This window comes from Acromyrmex echinatior, chromosome 13 (genome assembly GCF_024713525.1).
Source record: "Acromyrmex echinatior isolate Ae372 chromosome 13, ASM2471352v2, whole genome shotgun sequence".
Taxonomy (NCBI): Eukaryota; Metazoa; Arthropoda; class Insecta; order Hymenoptera; family Formicidae; genus Acromyrmex; species Acromyrmex echinatior.
The window spans coordinates 5,792,743-5,819,216 of record NC_141864.1 but is presented as its reverse complement, the minus strand read 5'-3'; the positions used below and the strand labels follow the sequence as shown (position 1 = coordinate 5,819,216).

The window sequence follows — 26,474 nt, the reverse complement described above, 5'->3', positions numbered from 1 at the left end:
CAAGTTAATCACAAGTCATTTTTTATTATAAAAATTGAATACAGTAAGTTCAGATATTATATTTTTTTATATTATACTTTATCATTTGCTCCAATTTTATATTATTTTTTGTATTCAATTTCTATAACAAACGCATATAAGGTAACCTAAAAAGTAACTTATAAGTAACTTATAAAGTAACTTTCCAAACTCTATCTATTGTAAAATGGCTTTCAATAATTTGCACGGTATTAAAATATTAATAAGCAATTTCTTATCTTTCTCTCTCTCTTATTTCTGTTCATTGTAGTAAAAATTTTCAGAAGCTTTTATAATTTTTTTTTATCGTATCCTTCCATTATTTTCTTCCGAGAATTTAACACCTTTAACACCTTTACCAAACTGGCAACAAGCTTGAATCTATGCTGGACCAATGCCAAGAGAATCGTCAGGTGGCCAGTCATCGACTTTATTGTCGCCGGAAGACGGTCGAAACGCAGCAAGACCGGAGGGGCTGCTGGAACAGAGGGAGGGTTGCTGGAACAGAAGCTCCGGGTGTCCCGGTTGACGGTGGGCCCGGGTTCGCTAGCGCGCGTTTACCAGCAAGGCGCGCAGGTGCGCCGCGACGCTGGAGTCGGCGTCGTCAGGGTTTCCTCCTCCCCGATGTTGGATATACGCATAGCTTGAGGTACGCGCAACGCCACAGAGCGCGGCCGAAGCCCAGAGGATCGCGAGGTCCCATCGTAGAGAGTCGGTTCTCCGCCGGGTTCGCTGCTCGTCGCTCGACTGACTTTTGACATGAGCCTCGGTTCCCGCGCGTTCGTCAGCTAGGAAGGGGAATCCTCTCCGAAAATCCAGGTCAGTCAGAGACGTATTACGATAACGTCACGTGAGAGATAACATTCGTTACTGTCGTGAGATCAGTGGCTCAGTCGTGCGATCAGTTGAGTTGTAATACGCGAGTTATAATTTATACATGAATCATGTCGGAGTGAGTCCTGTTCGCGGTTGTTCCGTCTGGTTCGCGATCAGTTAATCCGACATCCGAAAAGTACCGGAAGCAGCTCCGGAAATCCCGAAGGAGTTGAGGGACTACCAGTGAACAAGTGAGCACCTTCGTTTTTTTTTTCACATTCTTGGGAATGTCGAGAGGAAAAGTGAAGTGAAAGACGCGGGTGGTGGAATTCGGTGGCGAATTTCTCGAATTTGCCGGAAGTTTGGATACTCGTACAACTTGCTCGAGAAATCTTCTCCGTGGAAGATTCGCCTTTTGCGAAAGCTCCGCCGTTCGAAGGTGCCCGCTTGTTCACGGGGGAGACGACGCGCGTAAGTTGGACACCTGTTAAACTAGCATACGAACTAGAACCTCGGTTGTACGCGTCAGTTGTTGGTGGCAACGTACAAGTTTCACATTGTAGAAGACTGAAATTCTGTGACGTAAACTTAATTAAACGTGACGCGAAATTGTTAGTTAGGTAGGTGTTGAATTCAATTGTTTCTTCCGCCTGTATGTAATCTTCATTTAGGTGCAATCTTTGAAAATTCAATAGCACTTGTCGAAAAGCAGCACGATATAAGATAGGTATTAAAAGATTTACGATCCATCTTTTGTTTCTTGATTTATTGATCGAGTCACGACCTATAAAACTATACTTGTGCGTAGTAGACTTATTTCCCTTGCGACGTCAAGGATACCTCTCTCTATCGTAGCAACAATGAAGTTTAAATGTATAGTTATAATTACTGAAATCACGGTTCACGGCGCAAAATGGTGCTTGTGTGTTAAAGTTTCATAGTTTTAACAACGACAATTTGTAACACCAACGAGGGAAGTTTGGTCGCGGTTTGCAATGAGTTTTGTGTTACAGTTATCGGACAAATATGAGTTAGTTATTACTTTTATAATTGAGCGGCATAAATCAACTTATAAGATGTGGTATAAAAAAAATATTTTCTTAGAAAATAAAAATGAGATTCGATACATTTTCATAAAATTCGCGAAGAAGACTAAAAATAACTTTTGTGTCTTCTTTGAAAATATTCCAAGTTAATATAATATGCAATGAAGTTTATCATAAAGTTCATAATTGACAAATTGCACTTTGAAATTGACATAAGGAAATATCTATAATAAAGACATTGACAAATGCAAATTTTTTGTGCACGAGTTTCAGAAAATCGCTTCTCGTGAAAATTTAATAAAAAGTAAAATAAAATATGTTAAATGAAAAAGTAAATAAAAATATGCAATTTAAAATGTATATGTAACATGAAACATAAAAATTCTAAATTCACGATTAATTTGCTCTTCTGCAGAAAAATTGAAGCGCAGCAACAGTTTCTTAAACGAAATTAACTGTTCCTATATACATATAAAAGAAATCTACATTTTCTGTTAACTTCTTACAGATAAATAGGTATTTTATTCTCTTAGTGATAACAGTCTACACAGATTACTAAGTATTTCCGGTGTTTCCCTTCTTTTTCGATGTCATGTCTCCTGTGAATTTTTCAAACCACCGTTGTGCCATGCATATATCGACCGTGCCTCACCTCTTTTGCAGTAGTAGAATATGCAACAATCCTGGTAAAATACTTTGTTATATCCCGTAATGGCGTATCGTAATTTTTCTTTTCAAAATTTAGACTTCAAAACATTTTCATAGAAAAAAAGTCTTTTTTAATTTTACCATTTGTTTATTATATTAGTTGGAACACGTATATTTGGTATACTTTATAATAGTAGAACATGCAAGAAAATTATGATAAAATACTTTATCATTCATATGACATATCATAATCTTTCTTTTCAAAATTTAGTCTCACGAAGAATTCTCATGAAAAAAAGAAACATTTCTTGAAGTTACTATGTTTATTCCATTAGTTGAAAATACGTGTATTTGTTCATTAGAATTTTGCAGTAGTAGAACATGCAAAAAAGAAAATCGTGATAAAATATTGCACTTTGTTATGTATACCTCATGATAATATATTATAATCTCTCTCTTCAAAATTTAGTCTTCAAAGAATTCTCATGCGAAACAATATTTCTTAAAATTTTGCAGCTACTCTTTGTTTATTACGTTAGTTAAAAACACGCGTATATATTTATTTACATTTTACAGTAGTAGAATATGCAAGAAAAATACTTTATCATACATACATGCTTTATATGACGTATAATTCATCTCTTATAATTCATCTCTTCAACATTCAGTTCTCGAAAAATTCTCAAAGAAGTATTTCTCATGGTTTTTCAATTACTATATCGATTTATTACATTAGTTGGAAAGACGTGCGTATTTGTCCGACACGTAGATTTCGAAAATGAAGCTTACATTTGCATTGCAGCAAAACTAGTTCTCTTTATTGTGCAATAGCCTGAGTGCGCTTTGAGGATGCTCGGATAGTCAATACGCGGTATCCCGGAGTCGAACGTTTGTCCATCAATTACCATGACAGGAGCTTCCTTTTAGGTCTTTCGACCTTACCACAGGCGATTGCACGAGAATAAGCGCATATCGATCGCGACGTGAGATTCATGCGAGCGTGCACGGCAACGTCGAGGAAACAATTTCTATCGCATTACGCGTAACAAGTGGCTCCGTTTTGTTCAGGTCGTAGGACTTCCGTCCTATTCCATTGTTCCGAATTCTCGCCGTTTCATGGCAGACAACGCGTTGATGACGATGGCGAGGCGTTAGTCTGACCATTATTCAGAGACCCCAGTCTCATTTGGTGACAATGAAAATGGTTTTGCGCTGAACATTACCGTTCTCGCATATCGGATAAAGGACTTCATCAAGCTATCCCTAGGACGTACATGTATGATCAAACAATGAAGTTCCGGGGATGTATTGTTACTAGCTTGTGGCGCACATCTAATTCAAGACGTGAACTTTAAAGTAAATTAAATTAAAAGTCAAAATTTCGTTCTGTCTTTTCCGTAACATAAATAATTCAAAGATATAAAAAAGGGATAAAGCTCCGAGTTAAACTTAATGACTTATCGAGCAAGTACGTTTCATTACCCATGAGTTTTAAAAATCTTCGTAAAAAATTTAAATTAATTTAATTAAAAGTATGAATTTTTATGCTAAAAATTAATTAATTTCTTTCGTTAATTAATTTCTTGCGTATGTGATGGATAACGTACGTTCCCAGTATCAGCGTGGTTAAAGCTCGATTTCATATGACGAAATGGTGCACATTCACGAACGCAAAATTACGGGGTCGTAAATTTGGCAGCGCTCCCCCGCGGGCACCTTATTTGCTCGCGCACGTAGGTATCTACGCAACGTACAAATGTTCGACGTCCGAAATTTCGGGCGATACCATAGAGTGAGAGAACAGGGTGTGTCCAATTCGAGTGCGCGTGTTGGCGTTGGCATAAGGGTTGTTTACGTAATCCCAAAGGAATGATAGAACATGGCTCTGCTGTTACCTGTTCATCCCTTTCCTTTTATCAAAGTAATTTCCTTCGTGCGCATTTCCTTAATAATACGCGTTTGTTCCATTACCATACGCTGCATCCTGGAATCCTTCCGTCAATTAATTCAAGAGGTTGTTCACGAATCACGGCAAAATCGGATTTTACCAGCATAGGTTAATGTGCTTTTCGATGTCATACAGTTCGAGAAACGTCATTAATTCGCGAGCGCTAGAAAATTAGTAAATATATGGTAAGAAAAATAATCCACGTATACTAAGAGGAAAAAATCGTTGAAATAACCATAATTTAACTATAATTTGTAGTCATTTTTTGGGACAACCATAAATTTGTAATTATTTATGAATTATAGTAATCTGAACTCTTATGATCATAATGATCACAATTGTATTCATTCAACTAATTGTATGATTATCTTACATATAAATCATATTTGCATATAGTAAATTATACTATAAAATGTTGTAACTATATATAAGATTATTGTTACTAACATTACAGCAATAATAACTATAAAAATGATATTTCTAACCATAATTATTTTATCATGCATTATAATTACAAATACAATATACCCAATTAACACACAGTGCTTACAAAGCGTTAACAAAGTGCTAAAAAGGCGTGTATAATCGTATTTTTAGTGCTTTGCAAGCATTGCTGTGCTATTTGGATATACTTTTTTCTCAGTGTAGGTCGATTATTTAAATTTGATCGGAATATGGATATCGAATAGAAAGAAATGTATAAAATATGAGACATCAAATCGCCTGAAGTATTATTTTATTTTTTTTAGAAACGTTCAACTTGTAAAATATTTTATTTTAAATGGCGAATGGGACGTAGAAGAAAGATCAACCATGTTACTAAGTGTCATTGCAGAACGCATAGATGACAATCAAAAAGTAAAGTTGCTGCAGATATGATGCAAGTCAGCAATTTTAACATGCCAACTCACACTATTCACTTAAATTTTCATTTTTCGAGGAAACTACGTTCAACGTCTCACTTTGTTATTTCCATTCAAATGTTCTCGATTCCCTTTTAGCGTACTTTACCATTTTTATTCAAATTCGAACATTCGTGTTTCCAGTGATCTTGGCACGTTCAGGGACAAGAACTAAGGGATGTAAGTACGACGGTATCGCCACCATCGCAAAATAGTCGGGGTTACGACAATCGAGTCGATTCATCCCCTCGTTACGTCGGCTGCGTGCGAGCACGGCTTGCAATCGCAATCTTGGATTTCGTCCACCGTAAAGATATATCAGCCTACATTCTACGTATCGTAATGCGCGCAGTGCGGAGCAATATCGGCGTTATCGCCATTCCAAACAACGTCATAATGCACGAGTCGAGCAACCACGCAATTGGTTTTCGTCTTTCATGCGGAGAATTGCGCTGACTCGCCTTGAAATGCACATCGTTTCCTCTTTGTTGGATACCCAGAAATTTACTGGAAAATACGACGCGCGCTAATATGTAGTTTATCCCCGGTTGCTCATAAATTGTACACCGAGAATGCAAAACGATGCGGCCCCGCGAATATTATTCGTACTTTTGTACTTTCATTCTTCAACTACTTTTTCTGATAAGCAAATGACCTCCATCGTGCTTCCTTGCGGCGTTATTAAGATAAGTGGCGGCGAATGTCTAAATGAGGCAAGCGCATACAATGTCTTGGACATCCTTGAGGAAATTCAATTACGCCGGTCTTGTAGAACTAGAAAAATGTGCCCTCTCTAGCGGCATATATATTCGTTTTATCAAAGAGAATATAAAGAAAAGATATGCTTTCGTCCAATATACGCATTCATTTTCATTCGCTATTTCATTTCGTTATTATGTTTAAACATATAACATTTCTTTTTCATACTTATGTTATAAGCAGTTCGCCATTATATCACTTCTTCCTGGTTTGCATATTCTGCACAGATTTTTTATTTGTTAATTAAATATAAGATTGAATATGCGTTAAAATCTAATAAAAAATTTCTCATTACATTTCTGCGAAGAAAAAAATTGACTCTATTTGCGCGAAGTATGCATGGCGTTGTAAAGGTGTGAGTCTTGCAACTTTCTGCATGTATAAATTTTTCCGGAAAATCCGACTCGCCCACATATCATTTTTATTTATTATGCTTTACGACCGTGGGGTTGGATTCGCATTGCGTTCAACATAAATGTATGATCCAGTTGGATGACGTGCAATAACGTGTATCATCTTTATTGAGGATCACGTCACACAGTGTGTGCTGTAATGCTTTCACTGCATACGACCGAACTTTCCACGTAAAAACTCGCAAAGGGCGTGAGTCAAGTCTAACAACAATGGCAACTTCTATGAATTTTTTGCGGTACAAAAGGCATTGCCCACCACTTCTTTTCTTTCCCATCCGGTGCACAAAGGAAAGGTATGCTGTTTGAGAACACACAACTTGCGCTGTTTTACTCGGCAGTCTTAGCGAGCAACATATTTCCTCTACTTTGTGCTTTAAAATAGCGCGGAGCTTTCTTAACGCCCGTTTTAGAAAAACATTTCATACAAGAGTAGATCTTACCAAGCGTATTCAAATGTCAGGAAAAATATCAGATTTTTATCAAATAGCATTAAAAAAAATATTTAAAAAATGTAAAAAATAACCATCAATTACATAATTATATTATAATTACATGGTAAATTCAATCTTAGAGAAAACAGGAACAGTAGTTTTCATAAAGAATTTCTTTAGAAGTATGTTTCTATATTTCTCATTCGTTTTATTTTATTTTTTTTTGTACTGAAAAAAATTTAAAACATCAATCAAAAATTAAGAACTGTATTTAAAATTCGAAAGGAGGGAAGCAAAAATGATCAAAATTCGCACTGAATCGATATTTAAAAAATCAATTTCACGATGTTTGTTAATATATATGAAAAAAAAAAAATAAAATTTATAATGTCAAAAAAGCAGAGAAAATTTCTAAAATGAATAAAATATCATAATATAAATAATATGTAATGCCTACATGACATTATATTTCAATTTTCTTTATTTCTGTACGATCAGATTTATGTAAATTCTGATATATATATATATATTTTATATATATATATATAATATATATATATAAAAGTGTGTGTGTGTGTGTGTGTGTGTGTGTGTGTGTGTGTGTATATTTACATTTATTTGCAAATGCGTTTTGTACACCCAAAAAATATTCAAAAAAACAGAAATAGATAAAAAATACAAAAAAGAAAATAAAATAAAAACAAAAAATAATTTTAAATAATCAAAATAAATCTATAAATATGTTTTCGTCATTAATCCTAGTAAGACAAAGAATGATTTAAAAAAATAGAAATAGATGTGTCTGTATGTAAAATGCATTTACAACTAAGCATAATATATATATCAGAATTTATACAAGTCTGATCATACAGAAATAAGGAAAAAACTGGAACAGTGTCATGTATGTCATTACATATTTTGTAGGATATATTTTATTGTTTTTAATTTTTTTTCTGTACTTTCCAGCATCATAAATATTGTTTTTCTCTTTCACATGTATCAAAGACAATGGAATTAGTTTACTTTTAAAATGTTAATTTGAAGTCAATTTTGGCCATTTTTTTTTTGGAATTCCTGCTTTGTAATAAAAGATATATCTAAAATAATAATAATAAATAAATTTTAAAGACTAATAAGAATCAGAAAAGATATATCGCAATGCTTTCTCGGTATGACGCCATATCATAAAAAAATTGCTGAGAAAAAACTTAATTAATTTAAGGAACTGAAATTAAGTTCGCGAAACTTTTACAGAGCAATTAGGATTCATCCTGTTAGATGTAGTTTCTTGATTGTGCCATCGGGAGACAAAGAGTTATAAGGCGCCAGCACGCAAGTTCTCTAAGGCGTTGCGAAAGCGATAAGCTGGTTTTCCGGTTACGTACCGATGAGTTTTTACGCGTTTCACGCTCGTGGATTTCCCTTACGTGCAGCAGGATTACTCTCGCGAGGTGTTTAAACTAACTTTTAACCGAATGCGCGTGCGCGCGTATGAAGCGATCTTTGAGGCCAGAAGAAGACAAAGTCTAACTTTAATGTGATTTACGTAAGACGACCCCAAGAGGATCTCACCAGCAATAAGTGATTCGCTACGACATCGCAACAAGGCGGAGCGCTCTCGCTTGTGTTTTTACGGTGCGCTTGATTAAAACATCGCGGATCGATCCGGACGACTTTTGTGCGCGGAGGCTTTGACCGCGCATATTATCTTTGCGAAGGCAACCACGTCGCTCGTTAATCCGGTGAACTCGATTCAAGCAAACTACCGTTGATCTTGTTTTTTCCTCCTTCCTTTTTACCTTGTCGTGCTGTTACTTCGGTACGTTGTTTCACCAACGTAACGGTGAGATTATTCTCGGTTTTCGCGACCCATAACGCGTGGTGTAATTATTCCTGTTTCGAAGGATAATAATTGATGCTCTGCAAATATTTAGATACGCTTGAAGTCGTATAAACAGATAATGTAACGTCCGATGCACATTATTTACGATCTGCCATTGAATTTGCAAAAGAAACTTAACGAAAATTGGAATGACTAAAAATGAACAAAATACATATTTGAATATGTTCCGTGTCATTTATATGAATGTATGTACTTGTACAGAATATCTGCATTTTCACACTAAATATTATAATTCTATGTTGAATAATTCCTCTTGAAATAAAAAAGATCTGCAGAAACATATGTACAGAATTTTTCTTCATATTATACAAGATTTGTTATGTAATTCAAAATACAAAGTCAGTGAATAGAGGGCGACATGCATTTTACTTTGCATAAACGTAGCTTCGAAGAATGTTTCTAAGATATATCAAACTTGCGCAAAGAACTCGAGTTTTTTCAAATAAAGGAAAAGAAACTTTGGCCATTATCTTTATAAAAGTTGCTATTTCATTTTTTTTTTGGCATTGTACTTTTGACATTTCCTTTACGAGGATGCTTTTTACATAGACTTCGCTGCACTTGCGAGAAAAATTGTAAAGGGTTCACAATCCATTAGCATACATCCATTTTCAATGTCTCTCGGAGAATATTGACGTTGAAAAATGCAAGAAATAAACGTTTATCATAAAGTGGCTATAGCTAAAACATAAAACTTTAAAAACGGAATCAAATTAGATGAATGGATCGGGTTATGAAATCATGATTAACTGATTTCGCGCAGAGAAATATTTATTTACTAGAAAACTATCTGCAAACTAAAATATAGACGCGCGTGTGTATGTGTCATGAGGAAGTTTTGCTTTTCCGAGATACACGTCTTTGCGGGTTTCTGAAAATTTCAGTAGTAAAAGCCAGTGCATAACTGGATGCACGTAATTTTAGCTGTATGTTGGTTCATTTTCCAGTGAAATTTTCAGAAGCATGGAAAAGCTTATACTTGGAGACAGAACTTTTTATGCAGTTTTCCATTATCTCTATAATTCTATATTTTTATAATTATCTACAAGTGCGTTTTCTTTGTAGATACGAAGGAAATCTGTTGTTAATAATAATTCAAATAATTCCTTCTCTTGATATCTCAATCGTATTCTTGACATTACTCGTCGCAGGATCATTGATGTAGCGCACGACATATAATCTCTTTATCATTCACTCAAAATTTTACCGCGGGAATAATTCATGGCTTGATATTTTATTAAGATTTGAAATAGTATCGTCGAGAATATTTAAATTTATGAGCGTAAGGACCGGCGTTTCTCATGACTTCAAAATTTAAACTTCATAGAGTTATTATATTAAGCAGAAGACATAAAAAAAAAACTTGAAATGTAGCATATTTTTAAGCGCGTACGGTATATAATATAGCCGTGAAAGATACAGAGAAAGAGAGAGAGAGAGAAAGATGGGTGGGTGTGTGGGAGAGATTTTATTATACCTTGGGGTAATGTCCGTTAAGGCACACAGTGAGATAATACATGCACATATAAGTAACTATGCCACAGGGAATTTACATGAGCCCTTACAAACATGTCAAAGCTGGATTAATGCAAGCAGTTCGCTACGTGTGGATCAAGATTAAATTATAGCTAGAAACAACGTGCCTAATTAGATGCATAATTCCCAAATACCATCTAATATAATCTACTATAATACATGTACTTAATATAATTATTAATTAATAAAAAAAAAAGCTCTGGAGGGCAAAAGAAGCCGCAATCGTTACCGCATCATTTATCTGATATTCATAAGAGAAGTGTATCTCTTTCTTTCACTCTCGTCTTCTTCCTTCATATATCATGAGGAATTACTGTGTAATTAAATTGTGCAAAAATTATTTAGAATGAGTAACCGACTCAGCTAAATAGATAAGCATATGTCTACAACTATAACTAATTATCTTTATATTATTATATAATTACATAATTTCGTATGCTATTATAAACAGAATAATTATATAATTAAATTACATATTTAATTGCATAATTTAATCACTTTATATTGGATCTTATTTAATATATTTTGATAAAGTACATATTTATATCTGCATGCATGTTCTTGCGTACACATGTGTGTACGAATTACAAACATTATAGCATTCATAGAAACCATAGAAAATTGTGTTTGTCAGATGATTTTCCGTGAATGTAATACGTATTGACTCTGCAGGATAAGTATAATTTAACACGAAGGACGGAGGACGCTATCGCTTTTCCTTCGTAAACGTTCTTTGTCTTTGCGGCACGATGAAAGATAAAACGATCATAAAGTTCCGTGAAATAGCAACGTCTTTGCGTATGAATTATTTACTGATAATTGCAGAAAAAGCTATTTCACTAACATTTGCGGAACGTGATCGTTAGAGCTGGGAAAAACTGAATGCGATGCAACTGGCTAATAATGTTAAATGTCTGCTCAGCGACATGTCCCATTTCAAACAGATAGTATTCATTAATGTAGAATATACTATGATGACAGAAGAAATAGATTAGACATGTTTTTGTACTAAACGAAAGACAGATGGATACTATATAGGTACGATGATAAAGCTTTAATTAATGAGAAATAGTTTTTCCTTTATAAAGACATCTACGTCTGTGTGATATTTTTGCAACATTATCGTCAAGATTTCGTCTGAATTTTTTTTAAATAAAATTATTCCATGGATTTTTGAAGAATTAAATATGGCTTTAGAAATAATATTGTGTCTACCTTATATAAAATCATTTCTCACAAATATATTCTTATTTATGTATAAATAAGATAAAAAAGATTAAATATTTTTATATTACAATCTTATATTTATTAGATATATATATATATATATATATATATATATCTAATAAATATAAGAAATATATATATACATACAAGCATGAACATCGTAAAATAATTGATTTTTGTATATTTTATTTTAAAAAAAATTTGTCCTATATAATGATTATATAGAGTGCCCCATTTTAAATAATGCATTAAGATCTATCGAAAACTATGGTAGGTATGGAAAAATGTTTCAAACGAAAGTTCCGAGAGGAACATAAGAAAGTGTCATCTATGTAAATTATGTAGATAATTAACTAATGTGGCGCACAGATCGCATCTACACACCACCATGTAGAAATTCTAATGTCGGTAATGCCGACAAATATGTAATGTCGGCATTATATGTAATGCTAATATCGGTGGTTTTCAAGCCTTGTAATTTGAAAAGTATGTAATGAAAAATAACTTTATTACAGTGTTTTGAAAAGCTCTTAACATCAGCTATTAGATTCTGTCATCAAAAATAAAGTATTCCATTTAAAAAAATCGATGTGACCTTGACGTAACCTTGGCGACGCCACCTACGATCAAATCAATGGTATCTTCTCTTATGTCTCCCTCCAAATCATACAACTTTTGTTTGAAATATTTTTTCGTATCTATCATAGTTTTCGAGAAATCTTAATGCATTATTTAAAATAGGACACCTTGTATAATTCAGACACCTGAAAAAAAATTATTTCATTTAAAGACTCATTAAAAAATTTATATAAATAAAACTCATTCATGAACTTATATAAAAATTTGAATAATCAAGCTCAGAATAATTTTGAAGCAACATTTTTACTATTTTTATGTATGTTTCATTAAATGTGTTTTAATTAGTATGTTTTTAATTAGTAAGTATTTAATTACGTTAAAAAATATTCTGTATGTATGTGTGTAAAGAATTGAAAAATTCGAGAAAATAATTTTTATAATTTCGTACATATGCTATCAAATTAAATTTTTATGCCACGAGGCATGAATTTCAGCTGCATTAAAAACTAAAATAATTAAATATTGTACACATCCGAGAGATATATATTTCTTGTGTTTTCTATACTGTATTGTTGCTAGATAGCTTACAATTGCAACAATTAAAAATGAATTGTGAAGCAAATTTAATTATCCATTTCCGCTAAAGAATGCCTGCAAATAAATTGAACATTTTCTTTCTTTAGTTTGAAAAAGAAACTTTTCTCCAAAGTGCAACTCGTGTTCCTTTAACCTTTTCACACTTGACATTGATCGCAGCGCAACCTTTGCTGCAATAATATTGGATATTGATTGCTGATGGACTTTTTTAATAATATTTAAAAAACTTCATCTACTACCTAATAAGAACGATCCCTGAAAGGCTTAAAATATTCTGTGGATATATAAATAAACTGAAAATTGTGTGTCTGTTATATGTTAGTCGATCTTAACGTTACGCATGTAATTCACTAATTAATTTAATTCAAACTCCTTGAAAGATGGGATGACTAAGTTGTAGTTAACGCCGTGCTTATATAGTAGGCACTAAATTTTCTTCAATCTAACGTAACTCCATCTACGCATCTCGACTTCCAAACTTATTTAAAGTTTCTTAAACTCGCTCGACGGCCCGTTTCGTTAAGAACACATCAATCGCGTTAACATTGTAGCGTGTCTTAACAAGACATAACTTCGCTATCGCGCCATATACGTAACTTTCCTCGGATTCCCTGGGATATTGGTATTTTGCATTTACAGCATGAATCTTTGCTTTAAGCATAATTTATGAGCGGAATGCCATGCGGGACCTGTGTGCCTCAGGATTGCTTTTTCAGAATAATGCATTCATGGATTATAAGCACTAGATTATAATCACTAGTATAATACAGTTCTTGAAACAATAATATTAATTTAAATCAAATAAAAAAAGATCTGTCAAATAATAATCACTATCAAATGCTAATGTATTAGCACAATGTAATTATAAATTTTTAAGGGAAATTTTAAACAATTTTAGCTTAATTAAAGATTGGCATTACAATTTAATTTTGTTTACAAGGAAAAATTAAAACTACATATATATATATATATATATATATATATATATATATATAGAGTATCTTTAGTCCGTTCGTATTCTATTTTAGCTGAAAATATGGTATTCTATTCATTTTCCAAGGAAAAAGCTAAAGAATCAGAAAAAAATATATGCAAAATATATACGTATGTTAATAATAAAAACGAATTACGTAACAAGTTACGTGATGTTAACAACACATAATAACAAATATCTACTGTATATGAAAAACAAGATAATCATTTTTATGCTGTAATCATATGTTATTTACAATTAATCGTTAGTTATCATTATAACTGCAATACAGTGCATAGTCACAATTATCAGCAGAAATCGTGACCCGAATGGACGATGTTGAAACAGACGTTTCTTTATTTTGGGCTCGTTTTATCAATAATCAAAGCTACTTTTATCGTAGCTACTTTTTTCCAGAGGTTAAGAATTGTTATGATTGATACAAAATTTTAGATACAGTCAAGAAACAAAAGGAATATTGAAGAGGAAAGGATCAATTTTTGCAATAATTAACTATCAGTTAAAAATTATCTATAAACGACAATTTAGTTTTAATCCTGATAATATAAAATTCTAAGTTGTTTGTCCTTTTCGAAAAGGAAAGAGAGATTGAGATAATTGAGTTTCTTTAGAGGATTTGTTGAATCCAAAAGGAACTAAATTCGAAAACAAATAAAGGACTTATTGAAACATTCTATTTCCACCAATGTATAAGATTAACTTTGATCTCTGTTCAATTTAATCTTTATCTTTTTTACTTTTTAATATTAGAAAAATATAAACAGTAAGTTAAATCAAGATTAAAGTTAATCTACATCGATAGAAACAGACATTTTGTCACTTCGTACGATTCTTACAACCACGCTTAGTGTTGTCCGAGTTAAAACAGATAAAAGACACTTTTTGATAAAAATATTTTGTTTTAGTTGATCAAGCTCCAATGATCTTGATTTTGATATATGTTGTCAAGATCATGATCCTAAGTGACTTTCAACAAGTTTTAGCCGTCGCTCGTCCTTCGTTAAAAGGTTATTAACAAAAAAAGTTTGAAAAAATAATGTGTTATTTCGGCACAATTTTATTCAATATTTATCGTATCCAATAGGTACTTCACACTCATAAAAAAAATCCATTTTTTCGTCAAAATTATATATTCTTTTAAATAAAAATTGAGCGAAATAATATACATAATGCTTTTCACGTGTTCCATAACGAGGAATGTTTGCTCGCATACAAATCTCAAGAAATTACGAAATTATACTGATGATGAAAGAACAAAATGTATCCTTAGGGGGAGGGGGAGAGTAGATAGGATAGGCGTCGCTTCGCGTCAGAGTAAAGAGAAACAGGGAGGAATGTATCAATAATGAGGGTAGCTAAATCCGCAGACGGATGTACATCATGGTAGCCATTTTAAGCGTCCATTTTTTTTAACGTTTATACAACAGTTTTAACAGGAAAAAGATTTTGAGCAACAAAACAGTTCATTAATAAAGTATCGTAAAGAGAGCACCATGGTGCATTGTCGAGCGTGTGGTGTAACAATTTCAGCTCGAAATTATGGGATAATCTTTGATCAGTTAGTATTATTAGTAATAATGAGAATTTTATATTTTGGAAGTTATACTCTATTGTATGTATACTATATATATATACACATATATAGTATATACGCACACATTGTAATCTTTTTATACTATTAGAAAATAATATATGTTATTATTCATATAAGATATCTTTCAATTTCCATACGTACATCCATGATTTCTACTTTTTTACATGAACATGAGGAAATCTCTGGATATTGCGGCATAAAGCTTGGCAACAGGGAGGTAACATAATCTGGTATATCCTCGAAATATCCGCGCATAGACGCGATTCAGATATGTCGATATTTTCAACGATATCCCGTAGGTATTCAGAGCGCATCCGCCTAACATCCTTGCATATAATAATACCGTACGTTATCTCTTGGTTACAACACTACATAATAATTGCTGCTAGCGTAAATTCGTCGATCCTAAGCGATATTTGTTGCCTAATGCATCTTTGTTGGCCATAACTTCCGCATGTGTGGAACAATAGACTTTAAATAAATTACGTCGGAAGTTACGTTGTGCATAGTACACGGCTTATACCTTAATGGAAGTCTAGACTTAATCATAAAATAATGACGTATGTGCTATCAATGAGAATTAGAATAGATATAATAATGTTAATTGATTATTCGCGAAATGCTCGAAACTGTAGAAAATTCCCTGTCTGTTTTAAAGAATCACATCTTCAAAGAAAAACATATATATAATATATATATAATTAATTTAAAATCTTAATGCAGTTGTTCAATGTTGGAAGTATTATATGTTCCTGATTTATTTTATTCTTATCACATATCAAAAAAAAAGATGGTATAAAATATCGAAATCTAATTAATATTTATTAATAAATTTAAATTATATTCATAAATATAATAAATATAAAACGTTTATCCAAATACGAGTCAACAAAATATATAGATAACGAACTCATAAACACAATTTTTTTTTAAATATGGTTCGCTGAACTTTATCTTGTTATGAAAAATGGAAAATATTTGTATTCTTTAAAAAAAGTTACTTTTTATAATATTCGATAAAAAAGTCACATAGCTTCGTTGTTTCATACAAATGCTTCTACGACAATATGTCATTGTACTAACATATAACAAATTTGTTAAAACTGAATTGATTACACGAAAGCAGATGAACATCATCGAAAAGGTTACAAGTCAACTAAGAATTCGAAAAATTTATTGCGTTAGAAAAATAATGTATCATTGTAAAATTTTAAAATTACAGAATTAAATTCTCAATTTTGATTATAATTTATTGCAATACGCTTCGCCGCGTTTTTTCAATCTACATCACTAGTAACATGTAGCAACGTGATAAATTATTTATATTCTCAATAATTAAATTTCAGACTAATTAAGAAATTAATTAAAAGAAAGGAAGCAAGAACTTTATTCACAAAAATGAAAAGAAATTTAAACTTTTATTTTTATTTTAATAACTATATACACTTATTATAATAATACATGAAATGCATGTGCTTATGGCTGCGGAGCATGCACACGTGATCTCAGCGTGCGAGGTAAACGTTTGCTAGCAAAAGTGTTTATTTAAATTGGTTTTGCTTATATATGTATAGTTTTAATAAATTAGTTATGAAAATGTATACATTTACTAGTAAAAGTTCAAACTTCATTTGTGCTTATGAATACATTTACTTAACAAATTATTATGTATATACATTGACTATATAGTAAATGTATACATTTACTAAATTAACACTTTGTGACGTATAGATATGTACATATACTTTTCTGGATAAATATAAAATAATGATAGAGATATGTATCGAAGGCGGAGTGTCTCTATATACTATACGTAACATGTGAGTTTGCAAAGAAAGTCTACTTGGGGAAAGAACTAACTCTTGAGGGAAAATGGAGCGAAACGATAATGGTACGGAACGTGATAAAAAATTCTATTCTTGTCCCAGCGAGGGATAGTGCTTGATACCATAGTGTTTGATGGAACAGTTTTGGTTTGCTTCAATTTTGGCGTACACGTATGTCCCTTGTCGATAGTAAACACAACTTATCAAAGTTCAGGTCGATATTGCCATTCTCCTTCTCTTTTTTCTTCCTTTCTTTACTTTATATAAGTATTTCAACAATATTTATAGAAATAAATAAAAATGTGCCTCTTATAAAAATATAAGTGTCATATGAATATTTTGACAATATTTATGGAAATAAATAAAAATATGTATCTTATATAAAAGGTGAATAATTTCAAAAATTAATAAATTTGATAAATTTTTCAAATGCATTTGTATAAAAATTTTTAGAGTTCTGTGTAAGTAAAAATGATAATTATTTATTTTAATGAAAATAATAGAGTGAAATTATCATTTTTATTTTTATTAAGAAATAAGATAAGATTTTTCAATGTGAAACACATGTTAAAAGTATAAAATATTTAAGATTATGGTGTAAATAAAGCGCGATATTGTAATACGAATTTACCAATGGTAGCAATCAATTGGTTACTAACATGAAACTATTGCAATTGCAGTATTAGATAGAACATACCTTAATACACCTGTACACATTAATGTCAATGTATGTATAAACTTGAAATCACTGCTATGTATGCCAATATATGTGTGTAATATCAGATACATATCGAATTTATTAAAATTATGATTGAGAAATATATAAGATTTACTAAACATGCACTTCTTTGAGAATCAAGAAAAAACATAACTAAACAATTATAATTCGTATTAAATATAACTTAACAAATTTCCGTTTATCCTTTCATACTAATTGACTAAGAGCTGATTGTTCCATCTTTATAGTACTTGTGATAAACTATATGGTAATTTACTTATTGAATAAAAGAGTAAAAGAGTAAAACATAAGAGAGTAAGAGAGTAAGACAATGAGCTGAAGTTTACGAAAGGTAGAACAATCCAGCCTAAGAATGGCATAGTGGTAATATTGTGTAACAATAAATAATGTAATGCTGAATATTTCCTTCTAGGAAATCTAATTGTGCCGTCGATATGACTTTGTTGAACAAAGCTGTTATTGCATATGTGTCATATACGTAAGTTCAGCGAAGGAAGTTTAACATGAAAGTCTGAATTCTAAATTACTTTTACTTCAGAAATGTTGCTAGTATTTGACAACCATTTGGCTTGAATTTTCGTTGCACTAAAAATAATCCCAAACATCAGAAGTCAAAAATTTTCCATGTGAAATAATGTTTTAAAAGTTTTCTCTAACTATTCTCTCTAATCATTATTGAAAAAGATGTCATAATAAATAAGCATGCAAATAATTTAACATAATGTGTGTGTGTGTGTGTGTAATTGTATTATTTAAATATTTTATGTTAAATTGATATTCATTCCTTATGTTAAAACACAATTTATAACACAATTTATAAGTAAACAAATATTATAAAAATAATGTATTTTAAAACATAAATTCTAGATAAATGAAAATACGTGTTAATTTAACATCTACATCATAAATGTTAATGTTATTGCAAAAATATATTTTCACAATTTGCTTCTAAATTGTGCCGGTGTTATATTTTTTATTTTAGTTCTTTTACGTAATATTTGTGCTACTTTTTACTACATTCATTTTGAATTAAATTAACATAAATATTTGAATAGAATTTGTAACAAAATGTTTTAAATTTAACATCAGTACATTTTTTTGTAACTACATATTTAACTTTTTTTAAACTGCGTATTTTTTGTGTTTCTCTACTTTCTTATATGTGAAATGTATAAATAAATTGTTATTTTTTTATGTTATGTTTATCAGACAGAATATAATTTTCTTGTATTTTTAAAAACATATTTTCCTTAAAATATAAATTTCTTTGATTCATTCACAATAATTTTCTCTACATGTATATTAGTTTACCTAATTTATAATTTACTACTATTACAATATACGGAGAAAATTTTTTCTTAGAATATCCTGAAAATATAAGTTGTGGGACAACACTCAACACTGTATTTCGAGGAATTTTATATAATTCTCTCTCATTCAACGAAACTATAATAAAATATAAAATAAATTTGAAGTGCATAGTAAAAATCTTTAAAATATTGTATCACAACTATCACATTTTCAGAGTAAATCCTAAGAAAAAATTTTCTTTGTATAGAGAAAGAAGTTAAGTTTATACGCTACAACTACTGTAATAATGAAATTTCATATATCGTTCGGAACTTAAAGTTGACACAACTCGGCAAATCAAGCGCAGAAGTCAGAAAGCGGAATTACTTTCTCATTTGAGAGACATAGTTCGTTTCTGCAGTTCGGCTAGTCATAAAGTTGCACTGTCGAGTGATGCAGCCGGGAAGCAACCGGGCTATAAACGAAGTTGGGTTAGTTAGAACCATGAATTCTTACTCGATGTACACAACTTGGCCATGCCATCGATTCACTAGACAGAACTTACGTCCGCCAGTTTGCCGGCTAACTAGCAATTTTCGCAATTCTGCATGGCGTTTAATGCATCGAAACGGAATTGCTCTTTGTTCGAGTTGAATGGAGTTTTGCGAGAAGAACAAAGCGCCTCTAGTTGCAGACAATTATGTTCACACGTATATACATTTCGTATATACGTTGCACATTCATTTGCATTTTCAATAGTTACATGGAAAAGATGATTTTGCTGAAGTATCTAAAAATTTAATTAGAAAGAGAAGATATAATTTTCACAGATCTAGATATAATTTTTGGATCAAAATAATTAAATAATAATGATAATGTATAAAAATAAACTATTTTCAGCATTGATCATTGATTTGAGATTTCTACATAACTATTGTTATAATAGTCTAATAAAACTATTTTCAAACTTGTATCTAGTTACATTTTTAGATTGCTTCAACAGAATCGTTCTTTTCGTATAACAAATTGAAAATAATTCTTTTCATAATATTAACCTTTAATAATATTTTCAATTTAATTTAGCGAAGTAAGAAGATTAGCAGGCAAATTTATCATCTCTAGTCACAGTTCTCTTTAATTATTAGCATCTGGTATTCATCTTATTCCCAGACTAACACAATTATCCCAATTGCTAAGAGCAATTAATTACGATACATATCTCATCGTTGATGCTTCGAACGCATTTAAAACAGATCAATAGTACACTTCAGACTGATACAGAGCTAATTCACGAGTTATGAGAGATACGAGTGAACACTTTGCGCCAACATTAATCAAATACAGTATCTCTATTGAATGTGCCACGCGAGATCATTTGTAAAAATTGTTTTGAAATTGTATCGCATACGAACATCTTTTTTTTGAGAGAAAAAGAGTAAAAAGAAGAAACTCATGCTTCTCGCAACATTTCGATTGTTGTACAATATTAACGGAGTTGATACAATATACACACAATATACACACAAAAGATTTTAAGATACTGTCAAGTGTATTCACAAACTAAATAAGCTTGTCAGCCCAAAGTACTCTTTTATAGATAGAATAGGATGAGAAGTGACAAATCAGATTCGTGAGTAAACTAAAGTAAAGTCCACCCTCGCTGTTGCAAGTTATTCCTACCATTCACAGCGAAACTAGCCGTATCCCAACGTTCTGGTTCTAATTAAAACTTTCGTTATGATGGCGTCCACGGAGTATACAGCAAAATAAACGTGCAAGCGTATAATAAATATTTAATGCCGGCAAATTAGTATTTTCCGTATAAAATTATACGAAGAAAGATGTTTCATGTAAAATATTTTTCGATTTTGATCTTGCTCAACGTTCTCCACTCTATAGGATACGAGATGTAACCATAACAATGTACTGCGTAATAAATTGTTAAATTTTAGAAGAGATAAATTATTAAAAAAGATGAAAATTTCTTGTCTTTCTTCGAAAGGTTATGATATTAAAATGATTAAAAATATTACCGATTAATTTGTTTTATACATTATTGAGCAATTTGCAAGTGCATGCACGAAGTAGAAAACGGAGGGCTTAACAGGAAATTACAAAGTCATTCGTTCGAATTTCATGTTTACTCGGAAAATCCCAGGTCCAATTAATGTGCAGGGGAGAACGGGAGAAATTACACATATGAGATAAACACGAACAATGCTATTACTAGTGGTAACGTTTCACTTCTTGCATTTAATGATAATTTGATATATATTTAGTGCCAAACTATAACATGTGACCACAAAAGCATACGCCGTTTTAAAGTGAATACCGAAATATTAAGGGAGAGAGGGGAAATTGTAAACTCCTATAAAGGGAAAAGTTAAATAGAGCCAATTATTTATCAATTATAGAAATCTTTATTCAAAGAATATTTTGGTTTTGACTAAACTATAAAAACCAACACTCTTTATAGTTTAAAGATTTCTATAATTGATAAATAATTGGCTTTATTTAATTTTTCCCTTTATAAAGGTTTATAATTTTCTTTCTCTCCCTTATATCGAAAACATCAAAACGATGTTAAATATTTCGGTATTTACTTCGTTTCATACATTACATTATTAAGCAATTACAATGTATTTATAATAAATATATACAAACAACGAGAGAGAGAGAGAGAGAGAGAGGGGGGGAGTGGGATGGGGGAAGGGAGAGAGAGATTTGTCTTACGTGACTGCAGGTATATATAACTTCGAATGACAAAAAAAGTTTTATTCTTTATTTCAGACTATAACTTATTTTATATTAATAATATGCTCTCTCATAAAAAAAAAACAGGTCAATGAAACGTTACAGTGATCTGTTTGTTTTGCGCGAAGGTGAATTATAAATGTTACTTAAAGCTAAAACAACTGAAGTATTCTTTAAATAAAGGCTTTTACAATTAATAAATAATCATCAGCTTTATTTAACTTTATCTTTAGATGTCCAATTTTTCCGTTATATTTCCGTTATATTTCCCCGTATATTAAAAACGTAATTAAATTACAAATCTAAATATTGCTTACAATATTAACCATATATTTCTCGATAATATTACTAATTTTTGCTTCGGCAGTTGAAGCAACTTTTCATCGTGACACTCGTGAGAAATTTGCGTTTACAGAGCGTAGCGGCAATAACGGGCATTCAAACGTTTGTGTTTCTCGTTTGTTTATCTGGATGCTATGCCGCCTGCAATGTATGAAACAAACATTTAATTTTCCTATTTCGTCGTCGGTCTGTACTGTCCGTAGTTCGTACCGCCAAGCGAAACGGACGTGCGTCGCCGCATAGAGAAAATCAATAATTCCTTTACACTATTTTCGCATAGCGTTGCTTTCAAGTGTATCGGTTTATCGGGATCTACGTGAGCACGATGAAATAAGATACGAAATGCAGGCGTCAATATCGTGAGCGATTTCACTCTTTTATGAGATATTCTCGCCGCGGCGGAAATCTTAAAGATGCATCGATAGATCCTTTTCATTCGGATTTATGCCACGATGAGATTCTTTATTTGGGCACCGATGCGTCCAATCGATTCGTAAAAAAAAAAAGAAATAAAATTGGCCATTGGTATCAATGGCCAACCCCACTGTAATAGGATTCGGTAAACACGTCAGTGGTTTTAAACGTTAATCTTGTATTCAACAAACCGCAAGAACCACATCATTTACGCGATGACACCACGACGCATTGATTCGTAAATAACATCGTGATAAAATATTAAACATTTTTACTAATAGCGCGCAATGCAAAAAAGTTTACGCTTTATGATTGTGACTTTCATTTACGCATATTGCGTATGAACTATTGCTTTTGCATAGTCAGTAAAATACGGAATCAGCGCGATTATTTTACACATCATTTCGTAAAAATATTCACGTGCGTTAGATATTCATGCGTGTATTTATACATTATATAAAAAGTATAAGGCGAATATTTGTTTATTCTCTTCGATAAAGTTTATTTCATTTTTCCTAGTCTATCTTACTTATCAGTTGGGCGTAAAAACTGATTTAAAACTATAATCCGAAATTATCCGCGAAATGCGACGCTGGGGATAAGAAATACAGCAAAAGAAACTTTGCATAATCGCGCGAATCGATACCGGAAAGTTCTCAGGAGGATAATGCCGAGTAATAAGCTTTCCTGCTTGACACTTTTCGCTGTTCTTTCGACTGCTGAAGACAACTGAAAATTGTCAATGTTCTGCGGGGCGTATATCGCAGTTATATACTGTATATACATATAATGCATGCGATCTTCTTGATAAATGTATCTACCTTGACATTTCAGTATCTGACATATGACATAAGAAATAAAAAAAGTAAGTTCATAAGTGAAAAGTTCACAGTTGATATTTTCTTCTGTTTTAAATCGTAATCATAATGGGGAGTTATCGAGAATTTAACTTAATCCGTATTTTTTCTATAAAATATATTCTACCAATTTTACTTCTTCATTCATTTCTAGTCTACGTTTCAACATAAAAAAAAATATATAAAATTTTTTATAAAATTGGTAGAATATATTTTATAAAAAAAATATGGATAAAAAATACGGACTAAGTTAAATTCTCGATAACTCTCCATGATTTAAAACAAGAAAATATCAAAGTGAACTTTCCAGGAATTTATTAGGTTAGGAACTTATTTTTTTATTTCTTATATATTTATCTTTTATATATATATATATATATATATATATATATATATATAAGGAGCCGTATATTACGTAAGCATAATTGGAGGAGAAAGGGGATCAGATAAATTCTTACAAATGCTTACATGAGGGAAGAAGGAGGAAAGGGTCGTACATATCCTTACGTAAGATTTTTGTCTGCTGCTGAAAAACGAGCATTATTTGCAAAAAGCTTTCCAAATCTGCTAATGTAGTAACAGATATATTATAAAGTGTGATTTAAATATAATGAGTGGGAGTTGACAAAATTTAACGGATTAATGGCCGCGTTCAAGTTAACCGACAAAAAATGTCATGTCAAAACTAATTGTTGTCAATGATATCAGCAAATTAGTCTTTTCTTTTTCGTGGCATGAAAAAATCTTACGTAATTATAGAAGGGGGTTTTAGACATCTTTGCTTACATGGGGGAGAGAGGGGATTAAAAATGACCAAAAATTTGCTTATATATTTGTAATATATGACGGCCCCTAAATGAAAAAATCATTTCTGTGTCAAACAATATTCATGTAAAATAAAGTAACAAATCAAGCAATTTTTTTCTTTTTGCAAATTGATCTAAATATATATTTAAAGTGATTCTTTAGTAAATCGAATTATCATAGAATGTTTAATTTTCTTATATAATAAAGTTGAAGTACCGAAATTGACGTGTGCAAAATTCTAGGTTAACATTGAAATAAGAGAAAAAAATGTTAAAAAAATGTAACTTTTTCTTAACTGTACACAAATTTTATCATAGACTTTCCTCAATAACAAGATTATAATAATTTAAAAAATTACGATTTTATGGTCACAAAAAAGTAATAAGTCAACAGCTATCTGGAAAGATATTTACGTATAAACTCGCATATAAATTTAATCTCGAAAAGTAAAGTCATCTTGTAGTTTTGTTTTTGTTCGATGAAGATGTTGTTCTTGATTCATTATCATATACTCCATATTATTTCATTAAGATATACGTGTAGTTTTAATATTTTAGACAAATTATGATACAGATATTTGTAATTTTGTGGAGTGGGCCCTGATGAAACACTCCTAATTTTCGGCACTTTATTAAAGAAGCTTAATTTATTGGATTGGAACAAAAGCGTAGCACTATGAACTTCGAACTTCAAGCAGTAAATTCGTTAGGAATAAATGAAATTTAAAAAGGGTAATAAAACTTAAAAAAAGTTATTTTTTTTTAATTTGATAATTTTTACATATAAAAAACTACGAGCTGAATAAAATCGAAAATTTTCTTCTTACTTTGTGGTCCTGTCATATGTTAAAAAAAAAATTTACAAAAATTTTTTAACGTGAAGCTTGAAATTTTCCCTGTAAAATTGTTTTTTTTAAATGTTCCGAAACTTTTTCACTGAGTTATCACGGATTGAATAAAGGAAACATTTTAACTTTGATTGCTCATAACTCCATTAAAAATCGCATACCGCAATTTAAAAAGCAGATTCTTACAACTGAAACATTGTTCTATCGAATGATATAATTGCTAAATCTTTTTTAAAAATATTTTTTTAAAACATATAGACACAATACAAAAAAAATAATGCTATGAACTTTTATCCCAATCTAATACAATTCGAGAATTATTTAAAAGTTTTGATCAATTAATTTCATTTATATAAATATATTTTCTTGTATATTTAAAGGCTACCAAATCAAGATTTGCTTTCGAAAGGTTCGATAAGTGGACACTAGAAATCACTGAAATACTTCACGACTTTAATTTGAACTTCTCGCGTTTTCTCTTTTGATTGTTTTCCTAAGGTCGATTATTACGACGTTTCAGAGCAAAGGATAGAGATTTTCACCGATTGTTTTCTTTCAATTCGACCACTTCTAGAGAAGGTTTATTTTTCTCTGCAAACTCTGCGATAAGTAAAATCAAAATAATTGATAGAAAAACAGTTTGGCAAATTGATTATTTCCTATTAAATGTTACACTAATAGGAAAATATTAATATAATTATATATAAAATATTACATATCCCAATTAAGATTTCAAAATTATCTATATACATATGGAATATATACATATGGATGTATATATTGTTATTTTATATATATATATATATATATATATATATATACACACACACACACACACACACACACACACACACACACACATATAGATATTGTATAGAGATATTGTATAATGATATAGATTGATCATTCGTCACTTTCGATATTAATTATTTGAATAAATTGGTCATTTGTTGCCATTCAGTGATTGTTATCTTTGGTATTTCTCTTTAAAAGTTTCAATCGTGATATTACATTTTTACGATATTATAGATTATTTTACGACTCTGTCAACTGATTGCAACTTGTCATCTTTTGAGGAATTTTGGGACTCGATTAAGTTTCTCACGTTTTAAACGTAACGTCGATGTTTTAGTAAGTAAATATGACAATTGTTATTGGTCGAGGTTTCTCTGCAGTTACAATGGCTA

The 26,474-nt window shown here is 31.2% G+C and overlaps 1 protein-coding gene and 1 long non-coding RNA gene across 9 annotated transcripts in view; one reads left to right on the top strand and one right to left on the bottom strand.

The window, feature by feature from the left end:
• The window catches only part of LOC147907548 (uncharacterized), a 217,463-nt gene that overhangs the window by 64,186 nt on the left and 126,803 nt on the right, over nucleotides 1–26,474 (bottom strand). The gene's annotated exons all lie outside the window — the stretch shown is intronic.
• Nucleotides 562–26,474, top strand: part of LOC105150882 (uncharacterized) — a 121,083-nt gene continuing 95,170 nt past the window's right edge. For 3 of the 6 annotated variants that reach the window (XM_011064254.2, XM_011064250.2, XM_087412897.1), the window contains exon 1: nucleotides 562–837. The gene's annotated coding sequence lies outside the window, so the exon portion shown is untranslated. Of the gene's footprint in view, nucleotides 1,455–26,474 lie in introns of all 6 variants that reach the window. The other 3 variants (XM_011064255.2, XM_011064248.2, XM_011064249.2) reach the window with 2 other exon arrangements.